The sequence below is a fragment of the Stenella coeruleoalba genome, assembly GCF_951394435.1.
Source record: "Stenella coeruleoalba genome assembly, chromosome: X".
In the NCBI taxonomy this organism is placed as follows: Eukaryota; Metazoa; Chordata; class Mammalia; order Artiodactyla; family Delphinidae; genus Stenella; species Stenella coeruleoalba.
In genome coordinates, this window is record NC_137152.1 from 39162600 (window position 1) to 39181868 (window position 19269).

The 19269-nt window shown below is 40.6% G+C and overlaps 1 protein-coding gene across 1 annotated transcript in view; it reads right to left on the reverse strand.

Moving 5' to 3' along the window:
• DGKK (diacylglycerol kinase kappa) overlaps positions 1-19269 on the reverse strand; it is a gene marked incomplete at both ends in the record, with an annotated part of 159732 nt that overhangs the window by 109462 nt on the left and 31001 nt on the right. The gene's annotated exons all lie outside the window — the stretch shown is intronic.

Sequence of the window (19269 nt, forward strand, 5' to 3'; positions counted from 1 at the left end):
GGAGAAGTACTCAAACCCACCAAGCTGGAACAAAGCCCATGCTGAATGGACGAAGAGACAGACGTTAAGTCATTGGATCAAAGCTCTACCATGAATTCCATCCAACATCTAAATTAGAATTCACCATTTGGTGGTTGTGGAAGTGTTTTATTTGGCCCATCTGATGTTTTTTCAGTTTTTAATTAGTTCATAATATTTAAAAGGCAGAAATTTTCAAATAAAAATCCAAGTTTCCATTTTTTTAAAAAATCAGAACAGCTGGTAACAGTGGACCTATCTTCTCACATGGCAACAATCTGCTGGAACAGAGTAGCAGCTGCTCCCTTCAGATGGGGCACCCGACTCCAGCAGGTATTTAAGTTTGGAACCCTGTCTGAACAATCTTTTGCTACTCCCATTCTCCCAAATATACACACATCTATTACATTACCTGTTCAATTATTTAACCAGTAAGTTAGTACCAATGGACAGAACCTCTGTATGTCAATTGAAACGTAGTTCATAGCATTCAAAGTTTACGTGAATTGTCTTGATAACTTATGGGAGTTTCAAGGTTATTGTACCACCCTCGATATGTTTACAAAAGAATGGTGCCAAGGAATCAAGACAAGAAATCAATAAGATCTTGTGGGAAAGTTGAAGGTGGCATGGAGACTGAGAAATTACATTTAAATTGTTGAAATTGAGTCATCAATGAGAAAACAACTCTTGTGTAGACAATGTGATTACATCACTCTTTCCGTTCTCTGGTCAGATAGCCTATGGAATACACTCTCACTTATGGTGTTTGGTATTCTCTATCCAACCTTCTCACCTTTATGCCATATATTCTTCTACACTAAGTCTTCATGAGACCTAGACAGTCATATTTACCCCTTTCTGCTAAAGACTTAAGTTCAAAATTTTAACTGCTCCAACTTTGTACAACTGAAGCCACACCCATTCTGCCCCTTTCCCAAGTTATTCTACTTTGTCAATTACTAAATGCTTCCATTGTTCTTATTTTATCATGTATAGTATCCCTTGTAATAGCCCATTTACAGTTTTTGGCTGAATATTTTACCCTTCCTTCCATTTTCAGTTTAAAACCTCCCTTCAACTATTTTTTCTTACCCTTGCTGCCATGCCTAGCTCTCTTCTTTCAGGAGTAGGATGATGGGGTGAGGTGGCAATGATGAAACAAGGAAGAGGATTTGTTTCTCCAGAAGATTCCCACAACCCTGGGCCTTCTGGTTCCTTCAGAAAATTCCCATACCCTGTTCATTTGACATACTAAAGTAAGTAGAATTCAGCCTCTTCTCCCCAGCTACTTCCTTCTGTCAACCCGTAGTAATGAGCACTATTTAATTCCCCTTCCTGGTACTTAAGAAATGTTCCCTTTTCTTCCCTTACTTGTGCCCTGCTAATAAATAACATCCTGTTATCCATCTAAGGACACAGCAAACCAATTAATTAATTAGTTAATTAATCCATTAATCTGAGGACACAGCAAGTCATCAAAACCTTCAGTTCCCATTCCATGAACTCAGCATTTGTCACAGTCAAGAAAACAAAGACTTCATGGTGCATCTATAATTGGATAGAGTGCTTCATTTGTATTTTCTGAGCTTCTACTATTGACTCTACCTTTTGCTAGGCCCTTCAGGGCAGCTAAAGAAGTTACAGGCATATTCCCTGTCACAAAGATATGGAGATATGGACAGTGGGAGTGGAGAGGGAGGGAGACAAACACGAGGTTATGTGAGCTCAGAGAACCATTTGAAAAAGCCCTGGGTCTTCCCTGGTGGCGCAGTGGCTGAGTCTGCCTACCGATGCAGGGGACACGGGTTAGAGCCCTGGTCTGGGAAGACCCCACATGCCGTGGAGCAACTAGGCCCGTGAGCCACAACTACTGAGCCTGCGCGTCTGGAGCCTGTGCTCTGCAACAAGAGAGGCCGTGATAGTGAGAGGCCCGTGCACCGCGATGAAGAGTGGCCCCCACTTGCCGCAACTGGAGAAAGCCCTCGCACAGAAACGAAGACCCAACACAACCAGAAATAAATAAATAAATAAATAAATAAATAAATAAATAAATAAATAAATAAATAAAAGCAAAAAAAGCCCTGGGAGCTTCATGTTCATTGTGCTAAATGTTTACCTTCTGGTTCAAATGAGAGGTTCCACTAAGACAGTGGCTATCCACTCACACATCCTGCCATTGGGTACACCAGCCAAATCACAATTATCTCCTCTCCTTTCCATGATATTAAACTGGTTGCTTTGTATGAACTAGCTTTAAGTGCAGGACTGTCTACTCAATGCCCATAGAAGTCTAGCTGGTAACAGAAGTCAACAACCTAGCAGGGGAACTGAGGAGCCCAAGCCCAGCTGCTTCTAAGTTCTAGGTGATTGTGATTGAATGCTGACTGGTGTTACCAGTTCATTCCATTTTTCAAGACAAGCTGGCAATCCAAGTGAAAATTTGTGTGAAGTTTTGGAATATGGAAATACTAGCTACTAATTAAAACAACAAAAAACTTGTGAGGGCCAAACAAAACATGGATGAGGCCAAAATCTGCCCATAGGCAACCAATTTGCAATTTCTGAACTATAACTACTGTGAATTTCTCAAGATGACAAAGTGAGTGAGTGGTAGGTATTCCTGGCGATAGAAGAGGTTGCAGTGTATGAGTTCAGAGTTTGTGTGCGAGGAGCCTGTACATGTGAGATATATATTACCAAGTTGGTAGCAGATAACTTTATTTATGTATTGGAGGGAGAAAGGTTAGAAGACAATATAAGAGTTTCTTAAGTTCTAAACACAGGCTCTATATTGTCAACTCTGAACTTCTACAAATGTCCAAACCTGGGTTGGGAGAAGGTAAAGTTCCTGTAGTTTCTTTCCCTTTAAACTCTGTCCCCCTTTGGGAGATGTTTCTAAATAAACCATGGTTTACTTAAAAACCCAACAAGCATCCCCTGGAAGCCAGTTTAAACAAGCAGAAGCTAAAAATCACTCAATCAATATATTACCTCAAGTCAAGAAAATATGCAGGCAAATGAACCTTTACCTGCCTAGGGTCACTAAGCTTAACAAGGACATGAGACAAAAATTGGAAGAGACAAACAAACAAACAAATACATCCTGTAAAGTGAGGCATTAGTAGAAGAGCCCTCGCCTATCCTGTAACAGGATTTTCACAGTGCTTTCCAGTTCCTGGTTTCTTGCAGATAACATCATTTCATTGACTCCTTGCCACAACCATGTGGAGTGTTACTTCCAATTTCTAGATCAGTAGTTCTCCTGTTTCTTTAAAGTGACTGTCCAAGAATAACTAGAAGAGTAAGGAGAATTCACATGTATACAGCACTTTGGAATGGATAAAGTGCTTTTACTTTTGTTATTGAATCTTCCAAGCACCCCTCTGAAGTAGGTAGTGAAAGGCATCTAACTCAGTTCTGTCCTGTGAAAGACACCCTGAACTCCGGTTTCTTTAAGTGGTATATATATATATATATATATATATATGTTTTTTTTTTCTTCTGGATGCTTTGGGTCTTCGTTGCTGCACGTGGGCTTTCTCTAGTTGTGGCAAGCGGGGGCTACTTTTCATTGCGGGCTTCTCATAGCAGTGGCTTCTCTTGTTGCAGAGCACGGGCTCTAGGTGCGTGGGCTTCAGTAGTTGTGGCACACGGGCTCAGGAGTTGTGGCTCACGGGCTCTAGAGCTCAGGCTCAGTAGTTGTGGTGCACGGGCTTAGTTACTCCACGGCTTGTGGGATCTTCCCAGACCAGGGCTGGAATCTGTGTCCCCTGAATTGGCAGGTGGATTCTTAACCACTGTGCCACCAGGGAATTCCCAGTGGCTTATATTTTTATTTCTAAGACATTATCAACATATTTGACATTTTTCCTCTCAAGTAAGATTGTCAATGTTTGACATTTTTAAGATTTTGCAGCATCTTGGGGCTACAATATTTGTCAGAAGAATGCATCTCCAGTGTTATTATGGAAGGCAATGAGGAACGGGATTCTATACGGGAATTGTTTTTTGGTGGCCAAGTTTACAGGCACACAGCTAGTTCATAAAATGAGGCACACCTGTAACCCTCTTGGTCCAAGCTGTCACATTCCTGTAGCAATATTTGTGATGCTGCAGATAGGAAGAAGTTAGGAAGGGTCATTGGATCCTTGTACATACTGAAATGCCACGTGACCCACCTAATGCTTCTTAAACCAGAACATATTGCAGGCAGTTCTATGTGATATTAAAATCCGTCTCTAAAACTCTCAAGGCTGGAAGTTTAGTAGTGGGAGTGAGTGTGGTGCTGAATTCAATCACCACAGTCATCAACTGACTTCATTCAAATCCAAGAGCACGGGATTTATCGAGGCATAGTTCATTCAGGCCTTGAGTACAGCGTTCACACAAAATGTCTTTGCCTAACCTGTGGCAGCTCTTGCAGAGAAAGCAGTTTCTTTTTGCATCATCTTTAATAAGCCAATCCCCCAATTCATCATTCCCAGAAACTCCTGCACTCTGGTACCAGTGATCTCTCTCCCCAGTGCTCTGCAACTCAGCATGTACAAATTAATTGCCAACAGTGATGGTAAGCATTTCCCTTGCTCCATATTTATAAAATATATTCTATAGAATATCTCAACAGGGTCTATAAAGCAGTCCAATCGCCTATATATAATTAACACCTGCCTGCTGCTTAATTGGGAAAGGGCAAGTACAGCTGCTTCTATGACCTTTTCCTGTGCTCCTCTGAAATCCCCCAAAGCTTCTACTATCTGCTAGGTCTGTTTTTCTGTGGCTCGGTGGGTTTTTGATGTATGAGGCTTTGGAGGATTCTTTTACCCTTTCCTAGCAAAAGAAGCCCCTATTACATAGCCAAATTGAATTCCACCCCCACCCAATCAAAAAGTAAGCAAGCATCATAACATACACCACTACCTGTTATTAGCTGGCTGCTCTGCTGTTTTACTTTCTCATGCGGCTCTTGGGAGGGAGGCTGGATCAAGTTGGGATGAGTAGGTTATTATTCCTCCAGTGAAAACCAGACTTCCACTATGAGCACAGCTACAGAAGCCAGCTTTCTGTCTATGGCTCCAAAACCTGGAACATGTATTCTCTTTGCTTTGGGGGCTGGGGTGATGGGAAGAAAGCCATTTCCTAACACAGGACTGCCAAAGTTGATTCAGAGAAACAATGTTTGATTTGGTTAAAATGCAACTATGGGTGCTTTAGGCTTTAAGAAAGGCCAGGCCCTCTGCTTTCCTGAAAGCTTTACATTCCCCAGGGTCCTGTTGACATAGCTGGAGTCAGACAGACTGGCTCCAGCACTTACTAGCTGTGTGACCTTGGGCAAATCACTTAACCTCTCTGAGCCTCAATTTCCTTGTCTGTTAGATGAGAACACCTTGCACAGCATGTGCCTGCTAGCCATTCTATAACTGTGAGTCCCTTGTGGATTGTGGAGGCAAGCACTCCATTCATCTCACTGCTGGGAGCTCCCCTCTCTGGCACTAGCAAGCCGGGCTGGCTAAAGACTGAAGCAGAAGAATGAGGAATAGGGTGACAAACTGTCCCAGTTTTCCCAGGACTTTCAGTGCTAAAACCAGAAGAGTCATGGGCAAACTGAGACCTTTTGTCACCCTAGCACTCAGGTGCTAGGTCTTCCTGCTGCTCATGTCTGCAAGGGCTATAGCTGCAAATCCCTCCCACTGCTTCCTGTGCTAAGGAAGAACTATAGAGCCTCAACCACATCCCTGCTCTCTATGAATGAAATAAAAGACAGTTGAAAATGATGTTACATTTTTCTCTGACTATGTAAAAACTTTAGCCAGTTCTTCCATATCATTCCAAAGATATTTTATACACATATATTCTTTCTTCACGTAAATCATAACATTCTACGCATGTTTTGTCTCTTGCTTTCTACACTTAATATATCATGGAGCCCTTTCAATATCTGTACATACTGAGCTGCCTCATTTCTTTTTACAGTTGCATAGCATTCTGCTGTATGGATATAATATGATTTATTTAAACAGTTCCCTATTGATGGACAATGGTTTAAAATCTTATTCTATTACAAACAATACTGCAATGACTCTCTGTATATACATGTCATTTTGCGTTGATGTGAGTACATTGATAAGATAAATATCAATGGCTGGTAACTTTAAAACTAGTCCACTGGGACCATAAAGCCTAAAAAGATATGTCTTCTCAAATCTCTCTCCTTTCTTTTTCTGTTATTGGAGTTTCCTAGGAATGGTAAGGACCATTAATTGCTTGCGGATTGGGGAGGAGATGAGCAATTTGGACCCAGGCTGACAAACTGCAGAAAGCAGTAACCTGGCTCTTGGTAATTGCCCTGGGACTAGCACCAGCCACAAAGTGGGAAGAGCTTGGCTGAGTCCTTCCAGACCTACACACAGGTTTGAACTGTGCAGCCTTGAACAAGCCATTTCACTGCTAGGAGAGATTATAAGTAACTTGGCTCTGGGTGGGGATACAAGCTTTGGTCTATGTAGTTCAAAGTCTGTGCTCTTGCCACAAAACAGCCTTTTAACTTTCAGAGCTAACCTGACCTTAGCAATGAGTAATCTCCCTCCCCACCCTGTTAAAGATGATGAAAATAGGGCCCCAGAGGGGCTACACTTCAAGTCAAACAGGAAATTTGTGACAGAACCAGTACTGGGCTTCTGGCCACTCTATTTCAGTGATGTGGGGAATCCTCTCTGACCTCCTTCATGTGAGTGGAGGGGCCCTATAACCACAGCCATTGAGTTTGCTCTATATTGGCAGCACCTCCTGGAACAGGTATATAGTTTTGAGGGGCTTCAGAGGAAGAGCATGGAAAGGGGTGCGAGGATACCAGCAGGAACATGGCTTGACTCCAAGACTGGGATCAAGAGGACAGACTGGGTCAGAGCTTTGGAAGTTTGAGAAGAGTGGCTAAGGGGAACGCTTCCTGCAAAAGGTTGGTTTTGCTCTGCAAATGCAGGGAAGATGAAAGGTGTCAACTAGGGGGAGGAGGATTGTTTTTGAGCCTTGGGAGAACCAAAATCTCAGAAGCAGGAAATCCAGTTAAAGGAGTGGTATAAGCAGAAGCTTAGCAGAAGACCCCTGTTGCTACAGCTGCAGTTGCTGCTGCCTAGAAAAGGAAGTTCTGTGGTCACACAAAGTCCCTAAAGGAAAGATATCATGGAATTTTGGACACGGGTCTTCAGCTTAACCAAGGTCACAGAGGCCAGGACAGCAACTATCATATCTAGTGTCACTGAATTACAAGGAATGACAAAACATGCCTGCTTCTAACTGCTTTCTTCCCCATCCTTTCACCTGACCATCAGCAGCCAGAGATGGATAGGTTCTTTTAATATCCTGTGGATGTTTCTTCTCTCAGAGACACTCCCCCCATTGCTTCTAGCCCTTGGGTCCCACCACCAAGCCACATGCCTTCTTTATCCTAACCACCTTCTGTGAGACCAGTGGCTCCTGTTCAGACTCTGGCGATGTCCTCATAGAAGCAGCCAAGGCAGCATCTTCTCTAAGTTTCTTTTCAATTATCCCACTCCAGAGGAAGAGAGTTGTTCCTGGATGACAAATGTCTGCTATTTGCTCTTGCTTTACATGCATTATCTCATTTAATGCCCACAGAAACAGTCCTGTTGGGGAGGTGGAGAAGTTGAGGATTAGAGAGGTTAAGTGATTAGTTCTAAGTCACAGTGAGTGGCAGAGATGGGGTTTAAAGCCAGGTCTGTTTGACTCTACTGCCTCTCCCCTCCAAATCCTAAGCATCTAAAGGATGATGGTCATAATGATCTGGCTTGGGTGTCAGGTCCAACCTGAGGATCACTTCAGTCCACTTATTTCTTCCCCTAGGGGCCACAATTTCACCTAGGAGGAAAAGCCATGGACAGTAATATCTGCAGATTTCCCACTTGTTTAGCTGAGAGAGACCATGTACTACAAATTATTTCACAAAGGGGAGGAAAAAAACTGTTTTTTGGAGAGAGGCCTGAAATGTCATAATCCCATATTTTGCATATTTTGATACTTTGTGACAATATGCTGGACCGTCTAGGAGCTCCTAAACGTGGGAACTTCAGCCTTTAGAGGTATTTTTAAATGTTTGCAACCTAAGGCCAAAATGAACCTTGCAAGTATGCAAATATGTAGTTCATTTGGCTACAACTCACTCTAAGAGCAAAGCAATGAAGACTCAATTGGTGCTTCCTGTGCTTTGGTCTTTAGAACTACCTCTTTCCAATCATGGCTTCAAGTGCCTATAATAAAGTAGGCGTGGTGAGCCCATATCACCTAACCACATGTTCTTAGGGAGTTGGGGACATTGCCTTATTGCCAAACTGGCCCCATGCAGATAGCTATCTGAAGATGCACACAGGATCTAAAACTACATTCACTAACAGGTCCTCTGGGGATGAAGTGGTTAGATAATAAACAGGGGATGTGTGACTTTTCATTTTTTTCTCAGCCTTATGAACTGGTGTTGACAAGAATCATGAAGTTGGAAGACAGAAACTGATGCTAGAACCAGTTGGTTTGCTTGCTTCTTGCAGCAATAGTAGTCTAGGGAAGATTAAATTCAGTAATTCACTAGTGGTTTTGTGTTGGGGGGAATGGGCAACCTGTGTGCATGCGGTGTGTGTGTGTGTTTGCCCAATTTGCCCCATTAGTGGTAGGTGAGAGCAGGAGCAAGGTCTCAGGTAAGGACACCTCAGGGGTAGGAAGAGCTTGGGGCAGGGTGAGGGACAGACCCATGGGAGACTCCACCCAATGCCTAAAGCTATGGATAGCCTTGCTGCCTCTGAGCAGAGGACTGTCCCTGGCTGAACAAAATTGCCTCATGTGGAGGAAAGAGGGTATGAGGTATGGTAATTTGACAGCCCACAAAACCTGGAGGGAAAATGGAGGAAAGAGCTGTGATTGCAGGAGACACTAATCTGTCAAGGAGGAAACTATGTTGTGGGCCTTGGTTATAGAGAAATTACTGGCCAGGTAACAAAGTTGAAAAGCTGTGCCAGTTGGTAAAAGGAGGCCACCAGGGATAAGCTTTCTTGAGTAGTAGTAGCAGTAGTAATAGTAGTAGTAATATGAATTACTAACAGTTGGTGGGTCTTCACTATGTGGGAAGCACTGTGTTAAATCATGTTACATGGGGTATGTCATTTGAGCCCAATAACAATTCTAAAAAGTAGGTGCCATAACAACCTTCACTTTATAGATTGAGAAACTGAGGCTTAGAGAGATTAGGTAACTTCCCTTAATAGGTTAATAAATGGCAGAGCTAATATCTCTCTTGGATTTTACAGGACATGGAAGACCAGTTATTCCTTCACTGAAAGAAAAAAAAGTAAGGTTTAAACCACTGGTCTTATTGCAAGATATACCCTATCCTATGTCAATTGACTGAAGGAGGCAGAATGGCGGAGGGGGGGGAGACTGATGGTGTGAATCGCAGGTATTTGGTTCAGTTCGGGTTTTTTTTTTTAACAACTTTATTGAAGTATAATTGCTTAACATTGTTGTGTTAGTTGCTGCTGTATAACAAAGTGAGGCCAAACCCTTTCCCTTCCCCAGGGGGTGCTGCTAAGCCCTGGTTGGGCTTGCTCACTCATCCACACCAAAGGATCTAATTCCGCTGGGCCCTGGGGTTTCACAGGAACAATTGCCTTCAACAATAGCCAGAAAACAAGTTCCACCAGTCTAGGCATTTGCAAGTGAATACAACTGTCTGGTGGGGGGCCCAGGGCCCAGGAAATGAGCTCTGTTGTGATTCTGGAGCAGAACTAGAAAAGTGAGCAGCTATGTGGCTAACAGGGTCTTGGTGTTCCAGCCAGGTGTCAGGCCTGTGCCACTGAGGTGGGAGAGCCAAGTTCAGGACATTGGTCCACCAGAGACCTCCCGGATCCATGTAATATCAAATGGCGAAAGCTCTCCCAGAGATCTCCATCGCAACACTAAGACCGAGCTCCATTCAACAACCAGCAAGCTACAGTGCTGGAGACCCTATGCCAAACAACCAGCAAGACAGGAACACAGCCCCGACCATTAGCAGAGAGGATGCCTAAAATCATAATAAGGTCACAGACACCACAAAACACACCACCAGACACAGTTCTGCACACCAGAAAGACAAGATCCAGCCTCATCCACCAGAACACAGGCACTAGTCCCCTCTACCAGGAAGCCTAAACAACCCACTGAACCAACCTTAGCCACTGGGGGAAGACAGCAAAAACAACGGGAACTGTGAACCTGCAGCCTGCAAAAAGGAGACCCCAAACACAGTAAGTTAAGCAAAATGAGAAGACAGAGAAACACACAGCAGATAACGGAGCAAGGTAAAAACCAACCAGACCAAACAAATGAAGAGGAAATAGGAAGTCTACCTGAAAAAGAATTCAGAGTAATGATAATAAAGATGATCCAAAATCTCGGAAATAGAATGGAGAAAATACAAGAAATGATTAACAAGGACCTAGAATAACTAAATAGCAAACAAACAATGATGAACAACACAATAAATGAAATTAAAAATTCTCTAGAAGGAATCAATGGCAGAATAACTGAGGCAGAAGAATGGATAAGTGACCTGGAAGATAAAATAGTGGAAATAACTAATGTAGAGCAGAATAAAAAAAAAATGAAAATGCTTGAGGACAGTCTTAGACACCTCTGGGACAACATTAAATGCAGCAGCATTCTAATTATAGGGGTCCCAGAAGAAGAAGGGAAAAAGAAAGGGACTGAGAAAATATTTGAAGAGATTATAGTAGAAAACTTCCCTAATATGGGAAAGGAAATAGTCAATCAAGTCCAGGAAGCACAGAGAGTCCCATACAGGATAAATCCAAGGAGACAAACGCAAGCCACATATTAATCAAACTAGCAAAAATTAAATACAAAGAAAAAAATTAAAGGCAGCAAGGGAAAAGCAGCAAATAACATACAAGGGAATCCCCATAAGGTTAACAGCTGATCTTTCAGCAGAAACTCTGCAGACCAGAAGGGAATGGCAAGACAAATTTAAAGTGATGAAAGGGGAAAACCTACAACCAAGATTACTCTACCCAGCAAGGATCTCATTCACATTCGATGGAGAAATTAAAACCTTTACAGACAAGCAAAAGCTAAGAGAATTCAGCACAACCAAACCAGCTTTACAACAAATGCTAAAGGAGCTTCTCTAGGCAGGAAACACAAGAGAAGGAAAAGACCTACAATAACTAACCCAAAACAATTAAGAAAATGGTAACAGGAGCATACATATTGATAATTACCTTAAATATAAATGGATTAAATGCTTCCACCAAAAGACATAGACTGGATTAATGGATACAAAAACAAGACCCATATATATGCTGTCTACAAGAGACCCACTTCAGACTTAGGGATAGATACAGACTGAAAATGAGGGGATGGAAAAAGATATTCCATGAAAATGGAAATTAAAACAAAGCTGGACTAGCAATTCTAACATCAGAACAGATAGACTTTGAAATAAAGACTATTACAAGAGACAAAGAAGGACACTGCATAATGATCAAGGGATCGATCCAAGAAGAAGACGTAACAACTGTAAATATTTATGCACCCAAATAGGAGCACCTCAATACATTAGGCAAATACTAACAGCCATAAAACAGGAAATCAACAGTAACACAATCATAGTAGGGGCATTTAACACCCCACTTTCACCCATGGACAGATCATCCAAACTGAAAATAAATAAGGAAACACAAGCTTTAAATGATACATTAAACAAGATGGACCTAATTGATATTTATAGGACATTCCATCCAAAAATAACAGAATACTCTTGCTTCTCAAGTGCTCATGAAACATTCTCCAGCATAGATCATATCTTGGGTCACAAATTAAGCCTTGTGAAATTTAACAAAAGTGAAATCATACCACAATGCTATGATATTAGACATCAATTACAGGGAAAAATCTGTAAAAAATACAAACACATGGAGGCTAAACAATATACTACTTAATAACCAAGAGATCACTGAAGAAATCAAAGAGGAAATAAAAAATACCTAGAAACAAATAACAATGAAAACGCGACGACCCAAAACCTATGGGATGCAGCAAAAGCAGTTCTAAGAGGGAAGGTTATAGCAATACAATCCTACCTCAAGAAACAAAAAACATCTCAAATAAAAAACCTAACCTTACACCTAAAGCAATTAGAGAAAGAAGAATAAAATAATCCCAAAGTTTGCAGAAGGAAAGAAATCATAAACATCAGATCAGAAATAAATGAAAAAGAAATGAAGGAAACGATAGCAAAGATAAATAAAACTAAAAGCTTGTTCTTTGAGAAGATAAACAAAATTGATAAACCATTAGACAGACTCATCAAGAAAAAAAGGGAGAAGACTCAAATCAATAGAATTAGAAATGAAAAAGGAGAAGTAACAACTGACACTGTGGAAATACAAAGGATCATGAGAGATTACAAGAGGCAACTCTATGCCAATAAAATGGACAATCTGGGAAAAATGGACAAATTCTTCAAAAAGCAGAACCTTCCGAGACTGGACCAGGAAGAAATAGGAAATATAAACAGGTCAATCACAAGCACTGAAATTAAAACGATGTTTAAAAATCTTCCAACAAACAGAAACCCAGAACCAGATGGCTTCACAGGCAAATTCTATCAAACATTTAGAGAAGAGCTAACACCTATCCTTCTCAAACTCTTCCAAAATATAGCAGAGGGAGGAACATACTCAAACTTATTCTATGAGGCCACCATTACCCCAATACCAAAACCAGAAAAAGATGTCACAAAGAAAGAAAACTACAGGCCAGTATCACTGATGAATATAGATGCAAAAATCCTCAACCAAATGCCACAAACAGAATCAAACAACACATTAGAAGGATCATACACCATGATCAAGTGGGGCCTATCCCAGGAATGCAAGTATTCTTCAATACATACAAATCAATCAATGTGATACACCATATAACAAATTGAAGGAGAAAAACCATGTGATCATCTCAATAGATGCAGAAGAAGCTTTTGACAAAATTCAACACCAATTTAAGATAAAAACCCTGCAGAAAGTAGTCATAGAGGGAACTTAGCTCAACATGATAAAGGCCAGATATGACAAACCCACAGCCAACATCATTCTCAATGGTGAGAAATTGAAAGCATTTCCTCTATAATCAGGAAGAAGACAAGGTTGTCCACTCTCACCACTATTATTCAACATAGTTTTGGAAGTTTTAGCCACAGCAACCAGAAAAGAAAAACAAATAAAAGGAATTCAAATCAGAAAAGAAGAAGTAGAGCTGTCACTGTTTGCAGATGACATGATACTATACATAGAGAATCCTAAAGATGCTACCAGTAAACTACAGAGCTAATCAATGAATTTGGTAAAGTAGCAGGATACAAAATTAATGCACAGAAATCTCTGGCATTCCTATACACTAAAGATAAAAAATCTGAAAGAGAAATTAAGGAAACACTCTCATTTACCATTGCAATAAAAAGAATAAAATATCTAGGCATAAACCTACCTAAGGAGACAAAATACCTGTATGCAGAAAACTATAAGACACTGATGAAAGAAATTAAAGATGATACAAACAGATGGAGAGATATACCATGTTCTTGGATTGGAAGAATCAACATTGTGAAAATGACTCTACTACCCAAAGCAACCTACAGATTCAGTGCAATCCTTATCAACTACCAATGGCATTTTTCACAGAACTAGAAGAAAAAGTTTCACAATTTGTATGCAAACAGTAATGATACCGACAAGCGAATGCAATCTTAAGAAAGAAAAATGGAGCTGGAGGAATCAGGTTCCCTGCCCTCAGACTATAGTACCAAGTGACAGTAATCAAGACAGTATGGTACTGTTACAAAAACAGAAATACAGATTAGTGGAACAGGATAGAAAGCCCAGGAATAAACCGTCACACACATGGTCATCTTATTTTTGATAAAGGAGGCAAGAATATACAATGGAGAAAAGACAGCCTCTTCAATAAGTGGTGCTGGGAAAGCTGGACAGCTACATGGAAAAGAATGAAATGAGAACATTCTCTAACACCATACACAGAAATAAACACCATAGTCAAAATGGATTATAGACCTAAATGTAAGACCAGACACTATAAAACTCATAGAGGAAAACATAGGCAGAGCACTCTATCACATACATCACAGTAAGATCCTTTTTGACCCACCTCCTAGAGAAATGGAAATAAAAACAAAAATAAACAAATGGGACCTAATGAAACTTAAAAACTTTTGCACAGCAAAGGAAAACATAAACAAGATGAAAAGACAACCCTCTTTTCATCTTGGGAGAAACTATTTGCAAATGAAGCAACTGACAAAGGATTAATCTCCAAAATTTACAAGCAGCTCAATATCAAAAAAAACAAACAACCCAATCCAAAAATGGGCAGAAGACCTAAATAGACATTTCTCCAAAGAAGATATACAGATTGCAAACAAATACATGAAAGGATGCTCAACATCACTTATCATTAGAGAAATGTAAATCAAAACTACAATGAGGTATCACCTCACACCGTTTAGAATGGCCATCATCAAAAAATGTACAAAGAATAAATGCTGGAGAGGGTGTGGAGAAAAACCCTTTTGCACTGTTGGTGGGAATGTAAATTGATACAGCCACTATGGAGAACAGTATGGAGGTTCCTTAAAAAACTAAAAATAGAACTACCATATGACCCAGCAATCCCACTACTGGGCATATCCCCTGAGAAAACCGTAACTCAAAAAGAGTCGTGTACCACAATGTTCATTGCAGCTCTATTTACAATAGCCAGGACATGGAAGCCATCTAAGTGTCCACTGACAGATGAATGGATAAAGATGTGGCAAATGTATATAAGGAATATTACTCAGCCATAAAAAGAAATGAAATTGAGTTATTTGTAATGAGGTGGATGGACCTAGAGACTGTCATACAGAGTGACGTAAGTCAGAAAGAGAAAAATAAATACCGTTTGTGAACACATATATATGCAATCTAAAAAAAATAAATGGTTCTGAAGAACCTAGGGGCAGGAGAGGAATAAATTCGCAGAGGTAGAGAATGGACTTGAGGACACAGGGATGGGGAAGGGCAAGCTGCGACGAAGTGAGAGTGGCATGGACATATATACACTACCAAATGTAAAATAGATAGCTAGTGGGAAGCAGCCACATAGCACAGGAGTATTAGCTCAGTGCATTGTGAGCTCCTAGAGGGGTGGGATAGCGAGGGTGGGAGGGAGACGCAAGAGGGAGGAGATATGGGGATATATGTATACGTATAGCTGATTCACTTTGTTATAAAGCAGAAACTAAGACACCACTTTAAAGCAATTATGCTCCAATAAAGATGTTAAAAAAAGAAAAAGTAAAGTGAATCAGCTATACGACTCTTTTCCAGATAAGAACACTGTGACTCAGGGAAGTAAAGTGACTTGCCCAAGGTCACCATGTTGTAAACTGGCTCTGGCACAAGGCTCTTTTCACTGTATCTCTATATTTTATGTTTTCTGTGTTGTTTGATATCATTTTAATTAGTAGTCTGTATTTTCAAAGCCTAATTTTGCCTTCTCATCCCTTTTCTGCCATCCAGCAGTATAAATCTCTGTTATCACTGTTGGTAAAGAAGTATAGGCATAGTCAAGTGTGCCATTTTTATGCATACTCATGGTTAATGATGATAGTGCCATGCTGGGCCCTAAGGGAAGCTCTTCTCTGACCTGGATGATTCTTAGTAGCAATAATGAAAAATTAACTTGGCAGTGCATCTACTGCAGGAAAGCATTCTACAAGGATCTTACTAGGAAAGACTGAGAACATTGCTGTTACTGTTCCCCTCCCTTCCCGGGGGCCATTTCCCACATCTTGTTCAGATGCTTTACCCTAAGACCTACTGCTAAGCTTTTCATAGTTTTAGACCTTCATTTATTTCCCTGTTGAAACACCATTCAGACCTGCATCCTTCTCTAATTTCTCCCTGCAGGCAAACACCTGGTAGAACACCACTCTCTCTAGCCAGGCTATGTTTAAGGGATTAAGACTGCTCAACTCCTAAATGTCTACTAACTACAGCAATCAAATTCTAACACCCACTGGCCAAGGTTTACAGCAATGCTGACTGTTATCATCTGGATCTTGTGCTGCTCAACTCTTGATAGCTTATCCAGAAGGGGCCACCTAAAAGTACAGATGCACTAAGAGAGAGGGAAAGAGAGAGAGGAAGAAAGAGATCAGTGGTATTCTAAGTCAAGCTGACAGGCCTGGAAAGGGGGAAGAGAGGAGTAGAAAAGCAATGACTAGTTCGAGCATGGAGGGGTGGCTGGGGGGTGGCTGAAAACACTCATAGACTTACAGATGACACAAGAGGTTCATTTCCCCACCAGTGATGCATAGGACTCTCACTCATCCTGGAACCATCTCTCAACCACCATTTCATTGGCTCTGAGACTGTGCCCTAACCAGTGTGTGCAACTATCTATTTTAAGTTTGCTGGGGAGAAGGCAGTGCTGACTAAAATGGGAAGAGAAGGATTATCAACTGAGATCTGGGGAACAGCTAGACCTGTAGGCAAAATTGTCCTCTTGTAGGGGGAGGGGACTGTCCTTTCATTGGAAACAGGACCTAAAAACTAGGATTGCTTAAGAAAGGGAAGGAGTAGAGGAGATGGCAGGGGAGAGTCAGTGTTAAACAGTCTCACTAATAGCAATATACATACACCAAAATTGATACAGAGAAATATAGAGACACAGCTAACCCCTTTGGCCCCTCATAATATGATTAACAAGTAATGTACTCACAGACATAAGTCTGAAATCCACACCTTTTCTGAAATATCCACTATGGTTAGGTATCCTGCTAAGCAAGTTGTATCCATTAGTGCTAATACTCACAATACTGCAAGGTAAGTATTATTAGCCTCATATTACAGATGAAGCACTGAAACTCAGAATGATCTACCAAGTTTTCCAAGGTCACACACAGTTACAAAGGAGGATGACTTTGAACCCAGGTCTGTCTGATTCTAAAGCCTACAAGCATTTCTATTCATTATACTATACACCTAGCCTCTCTCTCCTGGAAAGTGAGGATTGATTTGGGGTGAGAGAGAGAGTGGATAGTTGGCAAAACCACAGGAGATCTGAATGATCCAACTTGTGAGTTTTCACAGAAATATTTGTACATGGGTGCAGTATGGGCAGCGATATGGCACCAGGAGAAGACAGTGGATTAATGGACTATGAATTGCATACAGTTTGGGCAGCTCCAGTAAACTGCTATGTAAGCAAGTCATGCCCCTTCCCCAAGCTGCCATCTCCTTACTAAGAGCTGTGGATAAATATGCTAAAATTTGGCACTTGCTTCAGCAAGGGACGACAAAGACATAACAGAACAACACTGCTAATGTTGCTCAGGTCTATTGCCATAAAGTAACCTCCTACCAAATTAAACATGGCAGCAAAAGATAGGGCCTGGGCCCAGGAATAGAAATTATTTCAAAACTGAGCAGGTCAGGAAGGCAAACCTCAGTATAAAGCTTTCTTGGTAAATCACAAAATATGTCATAGCCGAGTTATGTCCGATAGGCAAAGTGCCCAGAGTGCCACAACCTATGCATAGTAGGTACTTGATAAATGTTTATAAAATGAAATTGAGTGAAGTAAAACACACATAGGGAGGACAATGAAAAAAGTTGTTCTCAAATGTTCAGGGATCCATGTCCTATCACTTGGCTTCTAAAAGCCAGTTGCTGTTGTAGGAAACACATGAAGATCCTTATATTTCTAAGCACAACTGGCAAAACCCAATTTGTGCAGTGAAAAGGAGTGTAGATTTTGGAATCAGATAAACCTGGATTTGAAACTCAGCTCCATCTCTTATTATGTGTCTGTCTTTGGGCAAGTAATTTAACTTACAAACCTCAGCATTTTTACCTACAAAACCACATACAGTGACACTCAACTCTTAATAAAGATCAAGGGAATACATGAAAGTGCTTAGTGCCAAGTAGAAATTCAATACATATTTCTTCTTTCCTTCTGTGGATATGGTGGCAATATTTTTGACTCCTAAATTGGACCACAAGACTTATCAAGTGTAAGTATATATGTGGTTGCAATGGGGTATTGGGGGATTGATTTGAAATCAGTATTTGAGCCAAAATTGGGAGCATAATTTACATACTAATAATCTAAGCCCAGTGGGTCTTTAGTACCAGCTATTAGTGTGCTTTTGATTTTTGTGGATTATTCCATGCAAGCACAGACTCTCTCCTTCCCATGAGTAACAGAACACGGATGGCTGAGAAAGGAAACAAAGACTATAAATAGAAAATCAAATTTAAGTCTGGAGAAGAATCTGTGCCTGCTCTCCCCATAAAGATACTCATAATGCTGGGAATTTTGAACTCCCCTCTCTCAAAAAAAAAAGAATCTTAGAACATCAGAAGGGCTTCTGATGGTAGGTCTGAATATTTAAGGCAAGTTAAGAGGAATGTTCTATTCAAGCCTGGAAGAGAAACCAGTGTGAGAACAAGTGGTGATTAGAACAGTTAGGATTAGTGAACCCAAGTGTTTGTATCTCTTTAAATTTAGCACACAGACATTTCAAATCTAATCCTCTCTCGTGTTTACGTTAAAACAGCGAGGCAATTTTTGAAGGACAAGAAGGATAACTGAGTTGAAAACATCCTCTTCTGTTGTATTCCATTAACCACAACTATGGGAAATGCAGTTTCAAGAGCAGCTATAATCTTCCATGTCTAAAGCATCACCATTTACCTGGTGGCATTTTATTCTACTGATAGTATTCTTAATTCAGGGCCAATTATCTAGGAAGAAATCATTTGCTTTTAGAGGTATAAACTTGCAAACTTAGAACTAGTTAAATGAAATAAAGGTAAATATCACAGGGCCATTTTCCCACATAAATAACTAAAATCAGGGTTTTATTATACCAACTGACTAGATCTTTTACAATGGACAGAACGTAGAAATCTGCAACTACCCACATAACAGCTTCTGCCATGTGCTTATCCTAAAGTAAAAATTCCAATCCTTTCTTATTCTACTTTGCCATTCATGTGCCTTGGGCTTTCAAGGGAAGTCTAAATGCACAGCTATGCAACAAACACTGGCAAATGTATCTTTGCATTTTATCTGTGTTCCTTTCAAAAGCTTAAGATGGTTGGATTGGACTTCACAGTCAACAAA